We start from the raw sequence: 20,691 nt of genomic DNA on the forward strand, positions 1-20,691 counted from the left end.
GAAGGATAAATATTATTCTAGCGTTATTTAGTTTTCTTATTGGCATTATTACATTGTAGCTAGTCAAAATTTTAGTTTTTCTTTTGTTTGATATACAAAAATACTTTGAAAAAAGAACCAAAGGAACAACTTCTATCTTGTGGTGTAAATTTCCAGATTTAAATTGAGAAAGTAATAATAGCTGATGTACAATCGTTACTTATTATGGGACAGGCAATATGCTCAATTCTTTACATGCATTATTTCATTTAACTTTCAAAGCAAGCCTTTAAAGGAGTTACTATTCTCATCATCAAATCTGTTGCTTTGATTAAAAAATGCAGGTACATAAGAATATATCAATCACTGTTGGTCAGATGGTCTTGTTTTGAAAATCTGTAACATGGGTGTATTCTTGAATGTTATCCTGTTTCTGTCTTTGCTTTTTTTTTTTTTTCTTGCTCTTGTTTTTACTTTTCAAAATAAAAGAAAATATAAAAAATCGTTATTATTAAGTACTTTTGTGTAAAATAAGATTAATATCTAAAACTTTATTTATTTATTTTTAATATTTTTATTGAGAAACAAATAGCAATGAGACAGTTTCACAACTGATTACTAGTACATTTTCAATAATGAATACATTGCATATTGTTGTCTTAGTGGTTATTCATTGTACAAGATGCAAACCTGATATCCTGTCTCAAACACTATTAGAGCAAATCTCTCCATTCATTGAATTAAGAGAGTGGAGCTGTATATCTATGCTAACTATTTTGAGTATACAGATACAAAATGGTCGTTCATTTGTATTCCCCCTTTTTTGGTTAGCAAGTACTTTTTTTTTTTTTTTTTTTTTTTTTTTTTTTGCGGAACCGGGGATTGAACTCAAGCCCTTGCGCTTGCCAGGGAAGCGCTTATTCCACTGAGCCATCTCCCTAGCCCAAAGGACTACAGAAATTATAAATATTCTTTTTTTTTTTTTTTTTTTTGGCAGAACCGGGGATTGAACTCAGGCCCTTGCGCTTGCCAGGGAAGCGCTTATTCCACTGAGCCATCTCCTCGGCCAGCAAGTACTTTCTTGTACCTTTACCCATCCCAGGAATTAAAAATAGAGTGGAGGCTTGGAAAAGTTAAAGTACTTGATCAGGATCACAATTTAAGCAAGGGCCAGAGCCAAGATTAAAGCCCAGCTATTCTGAGCTGGGTTCTTGACAGTGCTGCAGGATATGAGTGTTTGTCCTAGCTCATCAGTTCAGGGCTGACTGCTCCCTGGATTTGAGGGACTTAACTCTGTGGATGAACCGAGCATCTGCTCAATGTCTTCCAGAAGTAAGCCACATTTCCAATCAGTAGGAGGAAGGAATGCTCCCTGAGTCATTCCACCTGAATGATTCCCCACTTGGATTTAACAATCGCTGTGAGCTTGTGATTCTATAGTGCTCTAAGTGATGGTTTTGTTTAGGAGACCCACATAATCATGATCTGTATTTATACCCATCCATACATTCACTGGGATGGAGCTCAGGTTCTGAAATGACGCTGATAAGTATTTTCTAGGCATCTTCTGCGGAGGAGTTAGGAAACTTGATCACACGCAGAATCACCTGGGGAGCTTTAAAAATGTCTCAGTGCACAAAACTCATTCCAGATCAATTAAACCAGATCTCTCCAGACATTAGCTGGTATTTTAGGAATGTGATGTTCTTGATAATGACAGTGTTTTGGCTTTTGTTTATACTTTTGAAAAACAAACACTATCCTTTAACTGTTTGTTCAGCAGCAGAGCTTACGTTAAAAATGATTTGCCTCCCTGATGCACAATGTAAGATGTTTATCTTTAGTATATCAGTTTTTAAAGTAAGAGTAAAAAACACATAAATCCCCAAAATACAAGCTCAAAAGTAATGGCTGCGGTAGATTGACAACTGGTGCTCAGCTTGTAATGCCCAGCTGAACTGGACCAGCATGGTGCTGCGTGTGTGAGGCCCATCTGAAGACTTGCTGGCAGCATAAGAGGCAGAACTGGAGGAGAAGAGAAGCTTACAGGGAGATGTTGGTTTTCCTGGACTCTGTTGGTTCTCCTGGAGGAGCTTGTCATGCTGACAGTCCTGATATGAACATGACCATTTAAATTATGCAAGGAGCTGCTAACCTTGCTGTCACTGAGAATGGGTCTGGTTCACTTTAAGGAGATATGATCTTTACTTTGAGCATTGTTTTCTGGCCCTGGTACGGATCCTCTTTGGACTTTTCCAGTGCAGATCTGCAAAACAGACTTGTGTGAGACATTGTCGTGGGCTCTAGGCCTCCAGTTGGACTCATGGGAACCATTGTTATTGGTTCTCAAACGTCCACTGGACTCATGCAGGACACTGCCATGAGATCCAAGCCCTCAGCTGGATTCTTTGGGTTTTTAGTGTGTGGATAGATTTTCTGCACTCTCTGTGTATGTGACTCTTTGGGTGACTGTTATCAAATAATCTTCTCATTGCTATTTGTTTCTCAACAAAATTAATAAAAAAATAAACTAATCTTATGATGTGTCCTGTATTGTTTCCCTTGCAAACTCTGTTCACAAGAATGGCTAAGTAAGACGCAAGTGTAGTTATTACCTGAAGGTTGACCATTAAATTGTGTAAGTTCACAATTATTTACTCTGATCAGTTGAAAAGAAAAATAATAGGAATTATTCAAACATTTAGGAGAAGAAACTTTTTAAACTGTCACTTAGGGTAGCTTTTCCTTAAAATAATTTTTCTTTTTAAAGAACCAAGTTCTCAAAACGAGGCAAGAGGAAGAATGAATTAAGTAAATCTGGTGGGAAGGGCATTTAATCCGAAGGGGATGGAGAGCAAAGACCCTACTGCTGAAGCAAGGGCATCCAAGGTGGAGGGCCAAGGAGTCTGGAGAGCTTGGCAGAGGCAATGCTTTCATACATTGAGAGGCACAGTCAAGATTTTGGTCCTCACATGGGAGAAGCATTAGCCATTTAAAGGGTGGTAGGCAGGGGCCTAAAGTGATCAGTTTGTACATTGAAAAAATATTTCAGTTTCCTGTATGGAGAGTCAGCTTTTGTGGACAAATGAAAATGGAGAGACTAAGGTGGAAGTAAGGGCAAAGGACCACGTTGGGGAAGGGAAAGCAGATGAGTTCAGTTTGGATATTTGTTGATTTTGAAGTATTTTTGGTGCATTCATTTGGAGAAAACACAAAATAACTTAGGTTCTCAGAGGAGTATATGGGGATAGATGTATAAATCTAAATATTATTGGGTTCAAATGATTATTAAAACATTGAGTTACCATCAGATTGCCAGAATAGCATATATAGAGTAGGAAGAGAAGAGGCCAGGGCTGAGCTGTGAGGAATCTGCTATTAAAAGCCATCCTGAGGAGAATGTGAAATCAAAGAGCTAACTAAGATAATAAAAACATTTTTAAACTACAGCACACATTCTGTATAGTACAATTTTTTAACAGTACACATTCTGCTAGCAATTCACATAGAAGAAGTTTAAAGATGCCAATGCATTTTTGGCAAAGTAGATGTATGTCAGTGGCCACCCTAGCAAAAGGCATTTGTATAATCAGAGAGTGAGGAGAGGGTGGAAAGAGACAGACAGCAGAGGAAATTTACTCTTGAAAGTGTAGTAGTGAAGTCAAGGAGAGATTTACAGTGATTGTGAAGGGTTGTGTGGCTGAAGGAAGGATTTTAATTTTATTTTTTAAGGTGGAATGGACTTGAGGGTATTTGTAGGCTGGAAAAGAGATAAGTTTTGAAAAGGTAGGAGAGGGGCCGGGGAGATGGCTCAGTAGAATAAGCGCTCCCCTGGCAAGCACAAGGGCCGGAGTTCACTCCCTGGTTCCAGGAAAAAAAGAAAAAGAAAGAAAGAAGAAAGAAAGAAAGAAAGAAAGAAAGAAAGAAAGAAAGAAAGAAAGAAAGAAAGAAAGAAAGAAAGAAGGAAAAGGTAGGAGAAAATATGGTCTAATAAAACAAAGAGAGATTAATTTAGAGAGGAGGAAGTATATTCTTCCTTTTATAACAGGAGGAATCCAAAAGGAGTAAATATGCATCCATAATATATGTAAGTCTTCTAAGAGAGCATGCAAGATTTCCTATATCTGTGAGCAAGTACTTTCTAAGGTAAAACATCAGGCTGTTTGTTGTGAGGGGATGGTTGTGAGTTGTAGGATGTATATTGTTAGGTGCGAGTAGGAGTGTTTAGATGTGTTGATGAGAACATGAAAGGTTTAAAGAAAGTGTGTGGGGGGTTAAAATAGTTGTTATGGAGAATGAGAGGCTCAACTGAACAGATTGGCAGATAATCATGAAGTAAATGACCATAACTTATAATATTCTTGCTTCATTTACTTTTTGTTCCAGAAATACTTATTGAGTGTTATTTTTCCAGGTACTGAGGATACAGAGGCAAACTAAGCAAATTCTGTGTTATTATGGAGCTTGCATTCCTATCGAGGATGAGCAGACATCAAATAAATAATAAACATCTCATGGGTATTATGAGGCATTTTGTATTATTTTATGTATTATATCATTATTATTATTATTTGTATTATTTTAGGTAGTGATAGTTATCATGAAAAGAAATTATTGAGTCCTGGGAGGATGTCTATTATATAAGGCAATCAAGAAAAGAGATATTTGCACAAAACATTTGTGTGGAATGATAAATGAGACTTGCCTACATCTGGAAGAAGAGCATTCCAGATAAGAAAATGGTAAATGCAAACCTTATGAGCCAAGAAGATGCTTGGGTTACTGAAGATTCAGTAATGAGATGAGACTGGATGGCATTGCATGAAGAGAAGATGAGATCAGGATGTAAACTCTAATCAGATTATGCAGTGGCCTAGGCACAAAGAAATTTGGCTTCTGATCAGGTCAGAAGATAAACAATTGGAGGGTTTGAGCACATTAATGATGTGGTGAGCTTTGCATGTTATGATCTTTCTTTTTAAAGTTCATTTGCCTGAGTATAAACTTAGAGGCAAAGCTGGAGTTTAGCCAGAATTGAAAAAAAAAAAAAAAAAGCTTGAGCCATATTGAGCCAGACTTACTAAACTTGTTGCCATAGTAATGTAATATGCGTAAAGGATACAAATACAGGTAGAAACCAACGGGTGGCATGATATGGAATACAATTATCAATGAACTAGAGACCCCATGAGGACAAAAATTGGCTAAACAAAGTAGCAATAAGGAAAGGAGACTGGTCAGGATGGGGACTGTACCTGATTTTATTATTTTAAGACTCACATGGCTTTCTCACATGGCTAAGAGAACAACTATGTAAGAAGGATAAGCAAAAAAGAGGCAACATGTTTTCTGAATTCAACATACTTTATTTAATATGTAGTTGAACTGAATGTTTTCATTATCCATACACTTAAAAGAATGAATTCTAGAGAACAATGATAGCCTTGGCAAGTGCTTTATTGTAAGTAGGCCAGAGCTCAGAGTCCTAGTTAGAATTTTTTTTCAAAAAGAGATTTTCTTGAGTGGCTCCTATTGAAACAATTTCAATGAGAGAATCATATTTGGTGTACGTGATGTATGACTGATTAGATAGATGAGTTCTAGCGTGCTTAACTTTGTGTAAGTGGTTCACATGGAAAAGTTTGACAATGTTAAATTATTTTACCACATTTATTTGATAAATTAATTCATTGAGACCACTTAGTAATTTAATCTTGGGTGACTATTGAGTCATCTAGAGCATTTTCAAGATATAAATTCAGAATCCAGTTTTTACTCTGAATCTACTATTTTAGAAATTTTGAAAGTGATACCCAGATAACACACACACACACACACACACACACACACACACACATGCACACACACACATCTACACATGTATGTATGGATAGATGTATAAATCTAAATATTATTGGGTTCAGATAATAAATAAAACCTTGAATTGCCATCAGATTGCCAGAATAGCATATATAGAGTAAGAAGAGAAGAGGCCAGGGCTGAGCTGTGAGGAATCTGCTATTAAAAGCCATCCTGAGGAGAATGAGGCCACCGTGGACACAGCTGGCTGAAGAGGTGGAAAGTTCAGAGAGTGTGAAATCAAAGAAGTTAACTAAGACAATAAAAATGTTTTTAAACTACAGCATACATGTAAACTACAGCATACATGTAAACTACAGCATACATGTGCAATACAAATTTTTTCCTTTTTTTTTTTTTTTTTTTTGGCAGAACCAGGGATTGAACTCAGGCCCTTGCGTTTGCCAGGGAAGCGCTTATTCTACTGAGCCATCTCCCTGGCTCCACAATACAATATTTTTAACACACACACACACACACACACACACACACACACATATATATATATATATATATATATATATATATATATCCTCCTGCTTTAGCACCCCCAGCACTGGGATGCTGGGGTTACAGATGTGTGCCACTATGCTTGGTTTTGTATCTTATATATTTATATAAAACTTTTTGGACAAAGTGTAGCTAAAATTGAAAGGAAAATATTGGACCAATGTCAAGTGAGCAGCCATCGATTTTGCCTGCTTTCCCTTGGGCTCTTTCTGTGGCCATAGAGGCTTGACTTGAAACATTAACCCTAACCCACTAGTGGCCTGGGTGCTTTCATTAGAACCAGTGTACCTGGCTCTGCTTAGAACAGGTCATTTGAGTCTGGTGGCTTGAGAATCATCTCTCTTCCTATGAGCATTAAATTTTGGATGGCATAGGAGTTAAAACAATGTGATTTTCCCTGAAGACCCTGTAAACCCTTCCTATTAAGGTAGTTAATTCTTAGACTTTTTAACTTCATGAGTTTTAGTCATTCTTGTGTCTTATGGGTTAAATATAAACAAATAACTGTGGCCAGGTATCCCAGAAAAGTGAAGATAATGCCTGAAAAGGAAAGCAACACAGAGGCAAACAGAGACAGTACAGGAAGAGAATCTTGCGCCAGTGTGCTCTGCAAAGGGTCCAGCCACTCTTTTATTCATTTTTGTCACTCCATGTTCCTCATTTGCTTAAATGATAAATATTAGATTTTCTGTCATTAGGAACTTGATATTAATGCAAGCCTTATCTACTTCAGCTCTGCAGCTCTCTCCTTTTCTAATAGACCCCAGGTCATGTGGCTTCATGTTCTCAGGAAGGTTTTGTTTAGCCACATTAACTGAGAAAATTTACCTCCTTGGAATCTGGTTTCCATGTTAGGGGCAACAAAAACACAGAATCAGGTAAGGATGAGAAGAGAATTGGCACTCTGAGATTTTATGGTCTCTGGTAATTACTCAATATGCACAGACTGCTTGGCTTCTATTTATGCCTGGTTCAATGCCTGAAGAATTAAGGAGTGAATGGCTTCAGTCAAAAGAAAGCTATTTTGGATCGAAAAGACGAGAAGTAATTGAATAGAACATTATGTTCCAAACTCAGGTTTAAAATATGACATAAGCCAGACATATTAATCTAAGCATTTTTCTGTGTTGCACTTTTTTCAAGGCCTTTAATGCCTCTTTATGACTTTGCCCAGTGGATAGCCAGTTTCATAAGATCACTAATATTTCTAAATTAAAGAGCTAAGTACAGCATGTTGTCACAAAATGAGGAGTCACTTTATTTCTTCAAGAAACTTTGAAGAAATCAAGTTTTTATTGTAAGGAATACTGAGAACTATTGAAAGATTAGCTATTCCAGTGAGCTCCCTGCTTTTTAAGTCTTTTTCTGAAAGTTTAGCTCCTAAAATGCTAGAATGAGCTCAGTAGAAGACATGTTCAATTTTAATTTATTCTCACAGGAAAGTGGGATTATGCACTCTAGTTGGCTTCTTGTCTTGCAGTTCTTCTGGTAGGTGTTGTTTCCTTGGGACATCAGCTACTATTGTTTAGTGTCTCTAGAAGAAACAGCTTTAAGAGTTTCTCCACCTGGGCAGAGCACTAACATTTATGCACAACATCCAGCTGTGTCTGAAATTGAAAGGTTACTCAATGGTAAAACATTTGAAAATGTATCCCCAAAGAAGTTTTGATACAACTAATATCCTTTCATTTCTCTTGAAAATTACATAAACTTATGACTTCTGGTAGAGGTCATGTTTAACCATATTTCTCAAGTGTCACAATCATTTTAGAATCCTGCATAAATACAAATTGGTATCAGTTTCCTTCCATGAAACAATTTTCCCTGATAACCTGAAACTCCCACTGAGCCATCATGTCTAACTTTTTAAAATATTCTCATGTAACTCAATTTCAGGGCAATGGAATAGCAAGGATCATTGACACATGTCTAGACAATTTATATGAAGTTATGTACTATTTTTGTTTCTTTGTTATCTTTTGTAGCTTAAAGGTAAAAAATTGAAAAAAAAACCTCAATAGAAACAACAAATAAAACTAAATGTTTGCTTGTAGAAAAATATAGCAACACGTACTCCCTTATCTAGTGCTTAAAGTTAGGATGTTAGTCAGTCCACTGGCATGTACAGACTACTTTCATTCATTACTGTTAATTGCATAAAATTGTATGGATTTCTAAGAGTTTGTCTGCATGATTAAAACTGTTCTGATTTGTCCTTTTTCTATTTTTATTTTTAGTTTTGTATTTTTAAGGAAGGGTTTACAGGGTCTTCAGGGTCTCATTACTAGATCGGACTTGTAATGATCCACCTGTTTACAGCCTCCCAAGAGCTGGGATTACAGGTGCACACCACCACACCCAGTCTCAATTGCCTTCTCAGCACTCCCAGGGGTGGAGTGGGGGGCCCAGCTTGGCAGGCCTGGGGATCAAACACCCTGCCCCTGCACCTGATTGCAGGCACTTTAATCCACTGAGCTATTTCTGATTTGTCCTTTGACTGTGAATGGTGAGGCAATCTCAATTGAAGGCTTAAGCTTATTTCCTGCATTTGAAAATCAAATTCAGGGAAAGCACAAAACTATAATGCAACATTTAAAATGCAAAATTTTGTCAACTAAGTAATATGCATAACCCAGTTCCCTCAACACTTAGTAAACATAAGTGGCTTTAAATTCAGAGAGAGAGAGAGAGACAGAGAGAGAGAGAGAGAGAGAGAGAGAGAGAGAGAGAGAGAGAGAGAGAGAGAGAGAGAGAAAGAGAGAGAGAGGTGGGGGAGGGAGATGGAGATAGAGACAGAGAGAATTTAAGGAGCTGGTTCACAAGGTGACCATGAGACATGACACACTTGAAAGCTGTTGGGCTGCCCTATAAGATGGAATCTGAGTAACAAGTGATGTTTCAATCTTCACTCTAAGTTCTCTAAAACTATAGGATAGAAACTAAGACGTGTTCTTTGTAGCAGAATTTAGGAGAATTCATTCCTTGGCAAACTTCAGTCTTTTGCTTTTAATGTCTTCAACTGATTGGATGAAGCCCAGTCACATGAATAATTTATTCAAATTGTACTATTTAAAATGTTAATCATACCTCTACAAAATCCATTCTAAGAATATCTAGACTAATGTTTGACTTAACCACTGGGCACATAACTTAGCCAACTTGACACATAAGACCATAACTATCCAAATGATCATTAGCAGCATCAATTATTAAATTAGAATGATCTTTTAGGGTATACATCTGACCATAATTTTTTGGAAGAAATACCCATCTACTACCATTGGACAAAGTGCAAAGCAGTGGAAACATTTCCCATGTCCCTTCAAGGTCCATTTACCTGTCTAAGAGTTTTTCATTTCTCCCTCATTCTTACTCTGTCCAACTGGGTTTTCATTCAATTACTCTGTCCACGTACTTCACACATCTTATTTCCTCCCTTGGACTGCTTATTCATGCTTATCATTCAGGTCATGTTTTATATATTGTCATATCACGAACTCTTTTTTGGGGGAGGGAACATGAGAATAGCTTCCTCTATAGTATGCCCCAGTGTGCTTCTGATATCCGTCTCAAAAATCCCTCTTCAATGTCAAACCTACCCTCTACCCCAGAAGTTGACAAGGGGCTCATGAGGAAATTGGCAAGTTAGACTGAGAAAGTTCCAATATTCTGCCATTTAGCCATGCATATGACCTCCTAACTATCTGCCTTTCTGCATTTTGTGTTTACTTTTTTAGGGAAAAATAAAAAAATGCAATCCACATGACTTGAAGCAAAGCTGAAAGTCTCTGTAAAGCCAGATAATAATGTTTTCTTTTAAGCTAATCTGTTCTGCAAAGCTGTAGATTCCAAAAGTTCTTAGTAGGCCATAAAGGACCTTGTTCTTTGCAGGAATAAAATGTCCAAAACAGCATCACCCTGATTTATAACTTGTGAAAAAAGCAGGGAAGTCATTTTAGGCACTTTATGTACAATTGCTGCTGGTAATCAGGCTTGACTGATATTTCTGCCCCTCTACTCCTTCTAGAAGAGGACTAAAGGAGAGACAAATGACATGATCAATATTTCTGTCAGCAACTTTGGCTTCCACTCAATTTTAAACTCAGCTTTCTGGCACTCCTGTTAACATAAACAATAATTACTTTATTGTTTTATTTGCTTTTAACGTAACTGGTTCAGGGTCTCCAGGGTTTCCAGGGTCTCACTACATAGACTGGACTCATAGTGATCCTCCTGTTTTCAGCCTCCCAAGCACTGGGATTACAGGGGTGTGCCACCACGCCCAGTCTCAGCATGTTCCAGGGGCATGGCCGGCACAGCATGCAGGAAATGGAACCCTGGCTGCTGTGCTCTGCCTAAACCAGCGCTTTAATCCACTGAGCTATCTGGCTGGCCCTAATAATTATCTTTTATCATTAAACTCTAATAGAACAACTTCACTTTTATTCTTAATTTTGAGAACATCAAAGTTTTAGCAAATCGTTAGTATCTTTACAGAGAAAGATTACAACCTCTGTAGATTAACTAGTGATAGTCAGCATGTGTCCCTGTGAAGGAAGTACTTTGGGCCCTTCAATTCTATGTACTGGTTCTAGGATCCATCCAAGTTAGTGACAGAGTGGCAGGCATCTTATAAAGAAGAAAGATGTTTGGTTATACCTGTATTGTGAACGTTAGCAAACCAACGTTATGGATAACCATAAAACTAGTCTTTCTCAAGTTCTAGTTTATGATGTGTCTCAAGGATTACTGGGTATGACTCAGTTTCAAATTTTTTATTGAATTACATTTCCAAAGAAGAGTTTCTTGATTCTTGTCTTTCCTCATGGTCTTATAGGGCAAAAATGCCTGCCAATTTTAATCATGGACCTTACTCAAAGAAAGTCTTTGTGTAAAAGAAACCTCTAGAGGTCAAGTACAAGAAGCTCCTGGCCCAGAGATGACTACCCTAGTCCTAGGCAAGGATAGAATTTGAGAAAAAAAAAAGGTGGAGCCAGAATATGAAGGGGCTAGAGGCTAATAGCTCTCCCTAAGAATCACATTTCAGTTTTTTCTCATGAGCTCATTGAATTTCTTTCTCATAATTCCAGGACACTGCTTCTATGTTTATGTGTACTCATTTCATAAAATAGCTTTCCATCATCCACAAAAACCATGTCCATTTTTGTCACTTGATAAACTGGAAGGAAGGCTGGCTGCTCACATGTAGCTCAAATAATAAATAGCTTAATGGCCACTTTCGCCAGTCTCCTCTTCTCCTCTGCATTCCTCCTTTCTTTTAAGGAGAATTCAGTCATTTATTGGCAGACCCTCGGGTAACCTCACTAAAGGAATGAAGATCTGGGTATTTTGACCCTGACCTTATGTGAGCACCCAAAAGATAGCACTTTAATCATACTATTTAATCAAAGAACACAAGTTAATCTCACTAAACAGAAAAACTACAATGAGTAAAGACATTACCTTTATTAAAAATACCTAGGCCAAATTACTTTTATTATAAATGGTTCAAAATGCACAGAAAGTGCAGCTAATATTATATGGATAAAATACAGAGATAATCAATTCTTCAGCATTTACAGACTATTTTTAGATATATTCTTAACTATAAAGATAGAACTTCTCTACTCATAAAGGGCCAACAGACAGCTGTACCAACAATTTACAAAGAATTAGGACAAAAATAACTGCATAATCAGTGATGTGGGTCACAGTGATAAAGAGATTATCCCTAAGGGACACAAAAGAGACCATATCAGAGGTGCAACATAAAAAGGGGCCTTAAACAATCAATGGAAGTTGAACAGGCATAGCAGGAACAATGGTATTTCAGAGAAAAGGGAAATGCAGCAACACTTTCATCCTCTCTCAGAGATGCGTTTGTAGGCGCACTTTTAATCTTAGTCTCCTTGCTTCACCCAGAGAATGTCACCTACTATATGCCTTAAAGTAATTTTGACTAATAGATTGTGAATGAAGGTTCACTGTTCATGTAAAAGAGATGAGATGGAAGTAAAACTGTGCTACTCAAGAAGGCCAAATACAATTTTATTAGATTGCATATAATTGAATAAAAAATATTTACTGTAGAGAGATTCACAGCCTTTCCCTGGCTCTCTCTGACTATTTTCTTCTTCTACTTTTATTCAAGGGAGGAAAAAAATGAGATTCTCTCATGTGGGTTCCTTAGAAAATAATGCAGAAGGGAGTGTTGTATTCCCACAGGCTGCAGATGGGAGCTAGGACTGTCAGAAGAATGCAGTGAGGGCAACAGGTAGCACAGACACAAGAGCTGCTCTTAGAACTAAAATGCTGGGGTCTGGGGAGCACAGGTAGAAAAGGGGCATTGGTTGAAGAACAAGAGACTCACTGTTTCGAGTAGAGGGGAATAAAAATAATACACCTAAGTGGCCAGCCCAATAGCCCAGTGGATTAAAGCACCTGCTTAGGCAGATGCAGGGGTCGGAGGTTCAGTCACTGGCCTGCTGTGCCATCCCTGCCATTGTGCCCCACTGACACAGTGATTGAGACTGGGTGTCATGGTGCACGCCTGTAATCCCTGTGCTTGGGAGACTGAAAACAAAAGAATCACTACAAGTCCACTCTACATAGTGAGATTCTGTAGACCCTGTACCAAATACATAAATTAAAGAGATAAAAGAGAAATAAGACACTTAAAAGACTTGCCATGAAATATATATTTGGTGCTTCCTGGGTGAAAAAAAATACAAGGTTAGAATTTATGTTTTAACTTATTTAGTGTGACACTGAACCAAAGTATTTCATGCATAAAACATATACAGTAATTCTTCAGGGTTGAATCATTCCTACTAATGTGAGAAGGAAACCAGAATGAGAATTTACATTTATTAAATACCTATCATATGTATGATATCTCAGGCTTTAGTTACACTTTTTACTTGGGTTTGTAAAAACTTGAATTGGATTCCTACATCTTACGATCAAAGCTGCTGTCTCTTGGAAGCCTCGAGCTGCTATTAAGCGATCCTGCTACACTGGTTTGGTTTGCTGTAAAGAAACTCTCAATATTAGACTTAATCTTCTACTTAACCCTTGGGGTAGCAGAAGTAGCTTGCTTTTTTTTTTTTTTTTTTGAAATCTCCAGCAAATATTATCATTATGCCAAATCTCCTGGGAAGCAGTTTTCACGGAAAACTTATGTACAGTTTGTGTGTGAATGTTCTCCTCATATTCTACTCCCCATCTATGTGTAATTTGTAAAAAATGGGGCTGCATATAATAAGATTTTCACAGAAGACCACCCTATGCATCCAGGGACCATCTACCTGCGCTAGTTCTCCATTGACAAATAAAATGTTGTCAGCAACTCCGAGTCTGCCCCTTGTGCAGTCAGATGCTATGGTCTAATGAGGACTTACCTCACTGCAGGCCGTTTTACAGAGTTGCTCTCTTTTTGTATTGTTTTTCTAGAGCTGCTATAACAAATTGCTGCTGACTAGGGTCTTCAGAGAACAGAAATGTATTCTTTTCCAGTCTAGAGGTTAGAAGTCAAAAATCAAGGTGTTAGCAGGGTATGCTTGCCCTGAAGGCTCTAGTGAAGAATGTTTCCCTGCCCAGTTTCTAATGGCTCCTATAATTGCTTCATTTGTGGAAGCATGTCCAGCATCTGCCCTTGTCTTCCCATCATCTTCATTCCTGTGTTTCTCTGTGTGTCTTCTCTACTTATAGGGATGTTATTTATTGAATGTGGAAACCAGTCTTATCCAGATGATCTCATATCAAAGCCTTTAACTAGTTACATTTGCAAAAACCATATTCTACATTTTTTTCTTCTGATCTTTTTTGAAATAATTTTATTGAGAAACAAATAGCAATGAGACAGTTCTAAAACTGATTACCATCATAGCCTCAATAATTAATACATTGCACATTGCTGTCTTAGTTGTCATTCATTGCTCAAGATGCAGACATAACATCCTGTCCACAAATACTATTAGAACAAATCTTTCTTCTCATTGAATTAAGAGAAAGTAGCTGTATATCTATCCTAACTCTTTTGAATAGACAGATACAAAATGGTCATTCATTTTTATCCCCCTTCTTTGTTTAGTTTTGTCAGAGAAGGGTATTCCATTGTCATTTAAATGTTGCAAAGACTCAGGACATAGGAGAACCTGTACTGTGACATCATGTAACTCAGTTGTGTCCTGAATTTTCTGATCAAGGAGATTATGGGGCCACAGAGGAAAGTGATCGATGATGTATAGTGTGCCTAAGGAAAGTCACATGGAGAGAAAACATTCTCTCAGGCTTTCACAGAGAGCAAGTTGTTCAAGCAATGGTTGTGACTCATTCACATGGCTAACACTGGCAAAGGATCTACAAAGTGCACTATAGGGTTTCAGCATAGATCCCGAAGAGATTTGATTGATCTTATCAGATACAAAAGTTACATTTCTTGTTATACGGGTCTTGCTTTCTCTTGGTCTTAACCATCCAGCAGAAAAGTATAAAAATGAAGTCTAAAAAGTAGAGCTATGTTAATATGATGAGCTGTAAAGGGCTTGAGTCAACAGCTTCTGACATTGCCAGTCTTTTTTTTTTGTTCCTTGAACGCCTTCAGGGCACTTTTGGCCAGCGGGCGAGTTGTGAGGTTCGAACTCCAGCAACCTGAGGCTGACAGCTTTGTGGAAGCAGCCACTTAAAGGCCTGAGCTAGGGCCAGGCCCCCTGACATTGCCAGTCTTTTGGAAAACCCACTACTATTATGGACTACTGGACTATATTGGAATATTCTGCTGAGTTCAAGCACCAACACCACATTTTGACATTTGGATTGGATGTGCTTTTGATAGAAGAAGAGACTATTCAATACAATATATTCCTTTACACATTCAAGCCAAGGGAAGAAGGAAGGTCTGAGGAGGATCAGTGCCCTCCTGGGCCCTCTCAGGACATTGCTCCTAGTTTTCCTGTATACCAGTTTCACAAGGTAGTTTTCCATCATGACAATTAATCCTTGCCCATTTTTATCCTTTGATAACCTGGGCAAGGCTGGCTGCTCATATGTGGCTCAAGTACTTGGCCTTCCCATTACCTTTAGTCACCTGCTGCCCTGCTCTGTCTCTGAGTTGTACGTGCTACCCAGCACACACATGTGTATCTAAAACACCTTTGAGCTTGTGCATCCTGTACACTGATTTGTGACTTTTACACCAAGGAGAAATGCTACTTGGAATATTTTTCTCTAACTCAATCTGCATTCTAATAAGCTAAATTAAGGCTGTGACTCAAGAAATAACCATGGTGTCCACTTTAAACATTCTGCTGGTCTTCCCAAAGTCACTTTTAAATGTGTGACACTTTTCTCATTTCAGCCAATTTGAAATAAAAAAAAATTGGTAAAATCTACACAACTCTCACAGTCTCAATGTAACATCTGCATTTTCTAAACATAAAGCCCAGACATTTACAGTGTGGATGCTTGCACTCATTTAAGCTACAAAACTCTGGAAACTCAATTTGTCATAAATATAGAGATGTGCAATAAAGCCAGCCAGGTTTTTGAGAGAAAAATATACCTGCAGTGCACATATTTTCTATGAAGACAAAAACACTTCCATGGCAAAACTCTTACATGTTAAATCTCAAACTTTGTTTATATAATTGGAATCAAAATTAAGTAGAAAATAAAAAATACACAGTTTTAAAATGGATTAGCAAAGTGATATTTAAGTATTTATCATAATTCACACAATCATAGAGCCTAAGATTTCATAGATGATTTCTGACATGAATCATCTCCTACTGATGATTTTTAAGCTTTCATCGAATGGCAAGGCACACTAGATAATTCGGTAAGCGAAGATGCAAATTATCCAACACAGTAGTACATTTGCTGCAAACTGCAGTATCTTTTCTTTTGTCTTAAATTTGTTCATTTTATGATATCATTTTAAAAGACATTCTTAAGGCAATTAAGACTTTGATTTGAAATATTTCATTTCTCCCTATGAAAAGAATAAAAAGTTAACCTGTGTGGTTTCAATTTGTCATTTTATCATTATTTTACAATTAATTCTTATCTCTTATTTGAATATTTTAGAAGAAAAAACATATTCAGCTACACTGATACTCTGGTTCAAATTGCTGTCCTTTATGGGCACTCACAGCTGAGGTGAAGCTTGGTGATGATCCTTGAGATGCAATACTAGTAGGTAAACACAATTCAAATAAATATAATTACTTGTACAGAATAGTTTCAGCAACAAACTGCTCAAATTCAAGTTAGCTCTGTAAATCCTTATTTTCAATCTTTTTCTTCCACCATATCTGTTTATATACAGATATGTTTATATACAGCCATAGGATAATGGTAGCTCACTTATCCAAGTTGCTGTACTATAAATTGAGTGACTTTCCAACAACAGAAATCTATTTCTAGAGGTTTTGAATTCTCAGGATTCCAGGATCACAACACCACAGAGTGGCTATCAAAGGAGGTCCACTGTAGTTGGCTTGTTCTTACTCTGACCTCACTTTACAAAAAGAACATGAGCTCTTTGGTCTCTCACTTACAAGAGCACTAGTCTCATTAATATTAGTTCCTAACTAGGATTAGTGTGCAGCCCATAGCCTTTCCACCTCCTAGAGGATGTAAACAGATGGCCTGAGATGGTGGAGCACACATAGACAATCGCAAAGGTCCAGACCTGCCCCTCTCTGAGAATAGTCTGTACTGTTCTTCCCATTTTCCCCATTTGCTCTGGTCTCTGCCTCCTTTCAGACCAGAAACCCCCAAGTGGCTTTTCCTTTTCATCCTTGTTCATTTTTCACCTATTCACAATCTCATCTCTACTTCTTTCAGATCACTGCCAGATGCATCACTCCAATTGACACAGAAAATCAGACAAGAGTTACAGGTGCAAACAGGCATATCCTCATCTCATATGCACTGCCCCTGAGGCATTGCCCATGTGCAATTCTTATTGGTTAAAAGGCTCTCATTTGGCCATAGAGTTAGGCTGACAATCCAGGATGGGGCAGCCATAGTACTGTTCCTTACAATGATTGCTTCAGCTCAGACCCATTAAATTGTGGTTAGGAAAAAAAACTCTTCAAATTCATTTATACTTTTACTAACAGAAGACCAGCCCTGAACTATCTTTCTTTGTTTCCTTACACATTTATCAAACAAGAAATGAGAGGAACACATACAGGACATCAGAAGATAATTTGTAGATATTTCCCAAATCTAATTGCCCTAGGAAACATTCCTTTTGTTGAATATAATAAATAATTTGTCCCTTTAAAATTATGGGGGTGTGTGCACTTGTGTCTTACAAGTGAAACAATCCTGACTCATGTAAGAAAGGTGGGATTCTGGGAAGGAAGCCAAACCTAAGCCTCTGGAACACTGTCAAGTGGGATCAAGTGGAGCTTACTCTTTTAGGGGCAGTAACCACATGTTGAAAGAAACTGGAGTGGGAACAGATGACGATGAAAAATTCAAAACACAAAGATGATGTAGAAAAGTCAAAATGGAGGTCAAAACTCATGACATTGCTCTAATACAGGGAGGTGAAGCAATCTCCTACATTCCAAATAGCAGAGGAACTGCAAGGGGTTATGAGCAGATAAAGATACCTGGAGAACAGGTGGTAGTAGCTATCAGTTACTTGATCATGGGATACTCAGAATTCTAGAATTTAGGTTAAGAAAAGATCTGCTTAGAGAACTGGGCCACCACCAGACTTGCTTTTCTTAGGGTAAGAATTCAGAAGGAGCTTTTTCACAATGGGTTTGCCATGAGAGCACAGGTGTAGTGAAAACCACCACTAAATCAAAGCCAACATGGGAAAGGAAAAGACTCACATTAATATCATCAGGCGAGTCCACCACCACCTTCCATCTGATCTACAAATGTGGTGTCATTCACAAAAGAGCCACTGAAAAATTTGAGAAGGAGGCTGCTGAGAAGGGGAAGGATTTCTTCAAGTATGTCTAGGTCTTGGACAAGCTCAAAGCTGAGCATGAGTGTAGTATCACCATTGACATCTATCTCCCGGTGGAAATGTGAAATCAGCAAGTATGTGTCCATCATCAATGCCCCTGGACACAGAGACTTCATCAGAAACATGATTACATGCACCTCTCAGGCTGACTATGCTGTCCTGATTGTTACTGCTGGTGTCGGTGAATTTGAAGCTGGTATCTCCAAGAACACACAGACCCATGAGCATGTGCTTCTGGCTTACACACTGGGTGTGAAACAACTAATTATTGGTATTAACAAAATGTATTCCATGGAGCCACAGAACAGCCAGAAGAGATATGAGGAAATTGTTAATGAAGTCAGCACCTGCATTAAGAAAATCAGCTACAACCCTGACACTGTAGCTTTTGTGCCAATTTTTGGTTGGAATGGAACCAAGTGCTAATATGCCTTGGTTCAAAGGATGGAAGATCACTTGTAAAGATGGCAATGCCAGTGGAACCACACTGCTTGAAACTTTGGATTGCATCCTTTGGCCCACTCATCCAACTGACAAGCCTTTGTGGCTGCCCCTCCAGGATGTCTACAAAATTTGTGATTATTGGCACTGTGCCTGTGAAAACTGGTGTTCTCAAACCTGGCATGGTGGTCACCTTAGCTCCAGTCAATGTTACAACTGAAGTCAAGTCTGTTGAAATGCACCATGAAGCTTTGAGTGAAGCTCTTTATGGGGACAATATGGGCTTCACTGTCAAGAATGTGTCTGTCAAAGATGTCCAGTGTGGCAATGGTGCTGGTAACAGTAAAGATGACCGACCAATGGAAGCAGCTGGTTTCACTGCTCAGGTGAATATCCTGAACAATCTGGGCCAGACCAGTGCTGGCTATGCTCCTGTACTGGATTGTCATACAGCTCACATTAGTTGCAATTTTTCTGAGCTGAAAGAAAAGATTGCTGGTCTGGTAAGAAACTAGAAAATGGGCCCAAGTTTTTAAAATCTGGTTATGCTGCCATTGTTGACATGGTCCCAAGTAAGCCCATAAATGTTAACAGCTTCTCTGACTACCCAACTCTGGGTCATTTCACTGTTCATGGTATGAGACAGTCAGTTGCTGTAGGTGTCATCAAAGCTTGGACATGAAAGCTGATAGGGCTTACAAGGTCACCAAATCTGCACAGAAATCTCAGGAGGCTAAATGAATATGAACCCTAACACCTGCACCCCAGTCTTAATCAATGGTGGAAGACTGGTCTCAGAATTATTTTTCCCAATTGGCCATTTAAGTTAATAGTGAAAGACTGGTTAATGATAACAATGCATCAAAAAACCTTCAGAAAGTAAAGAGAATATTTTATGGACCATTGTGTGTGTGTGTGTGTGTGTGTGTGTGTGTGTGTGTGTGTCAGTTTATAAATCAGTAGTTTTTTGTCTTTAAGAGGTTTGGTATCATTTTTTTTCCATAATTTTATTAAGAAAAAAATAGCAGTAAGACAGTTTCAAATCAAATTAGTAGGGCAGTTTAAATAATAAACACATTGTATACTGCCTTCCTAGTGGTTATTTGTTGTACAAGAAGCAGACATGATATCCTATTTACAAACACTATTAGAACAAATCCCTCTATTCACTGAATTAAGAGAATGTAGCTGTATATCTATCCTGACCATTTTGAATGCACAGATACAAAATGGTAATTCATCTATGTCTCCTTTTTGTGTTTAGTTCTATCATTTAAATATTATAGGTGTGTGAACTCAGAAAAATATGCTAAAATAGTCCAGTAGTCCATAATAATATTGCATGAATGGCAATGTCAGAAGTTGTTGACCTGAGTCCCCTACAACTCAACATAACAACATGGCTTTGATTCTTATAATTAGTTTTATATTTTTCTGTCAGATGGTTAAGACCAAGATAAAGCAAGACCTGTGTAACAAGAATGGTAGCTTTTTGATCTGATAAGATCAGTGAAATCCCCTCAGGATTTATTCTGAGATCCTATACCTCAGATTGTAGAACCATTGTCAGTGTCAGCTATGTGGATGAGTCATGGCCATTGCTTGACCAATGTGCTCTCTGTGAAAGCCTGAGAGAAAGGTTTCTCTCCATGTGACTTCCCTTAGGCACACTTTACATGACCGATCACTTTCTTCTTTGACCCCATAACCTACTTGATCAGAAAATTTGGGACACAACTGAGTTAAATGATGTTAGAGTAAAGATTCTCATATGTCCTGAGTCTTTTTTTATTTTTTATTTATTTTATTTTAATTTTTCAACAAATAATACACTGCATATGTTCTTCTTAGTGGTTAATTGCTGTACAAGATGCAGACTTGTGATCCTATTTACAAACACCATTAGA

At 37.9% G+C, this 20,691-nt stretch overlaps 1 pseudogene; it reads left to right on the forward strand.

Annotated features, from left to right (window-relative positions):
* The first annotated feature begins 18,903 nt into the window (after window positions 1-18,903).
* Window positions 18,904-19,525, forward strand: LOC101574184 (annotated as a pseudogene).
* The last annotated feature ends 1,166 nt before the right edge of the window (window positions 19,526-20,691 follow it).

The sequence above is a fragment of the Octodon degus genome, unplaced genomic scaffold, assembly GCF_000260255.1.
Source record: "Octodon degus isolate 3935 unplaced genomic scaffold, OctDeg1.0 scaffold00142, whole genome shotgun sequence".
Classification (NCBI taxonomy): domain Eukaryota; kingdom Metazoa; phylum Chordata; class Mammalia; order Rodentia; family Octodontidae; genus Octodon; species Octodon degus.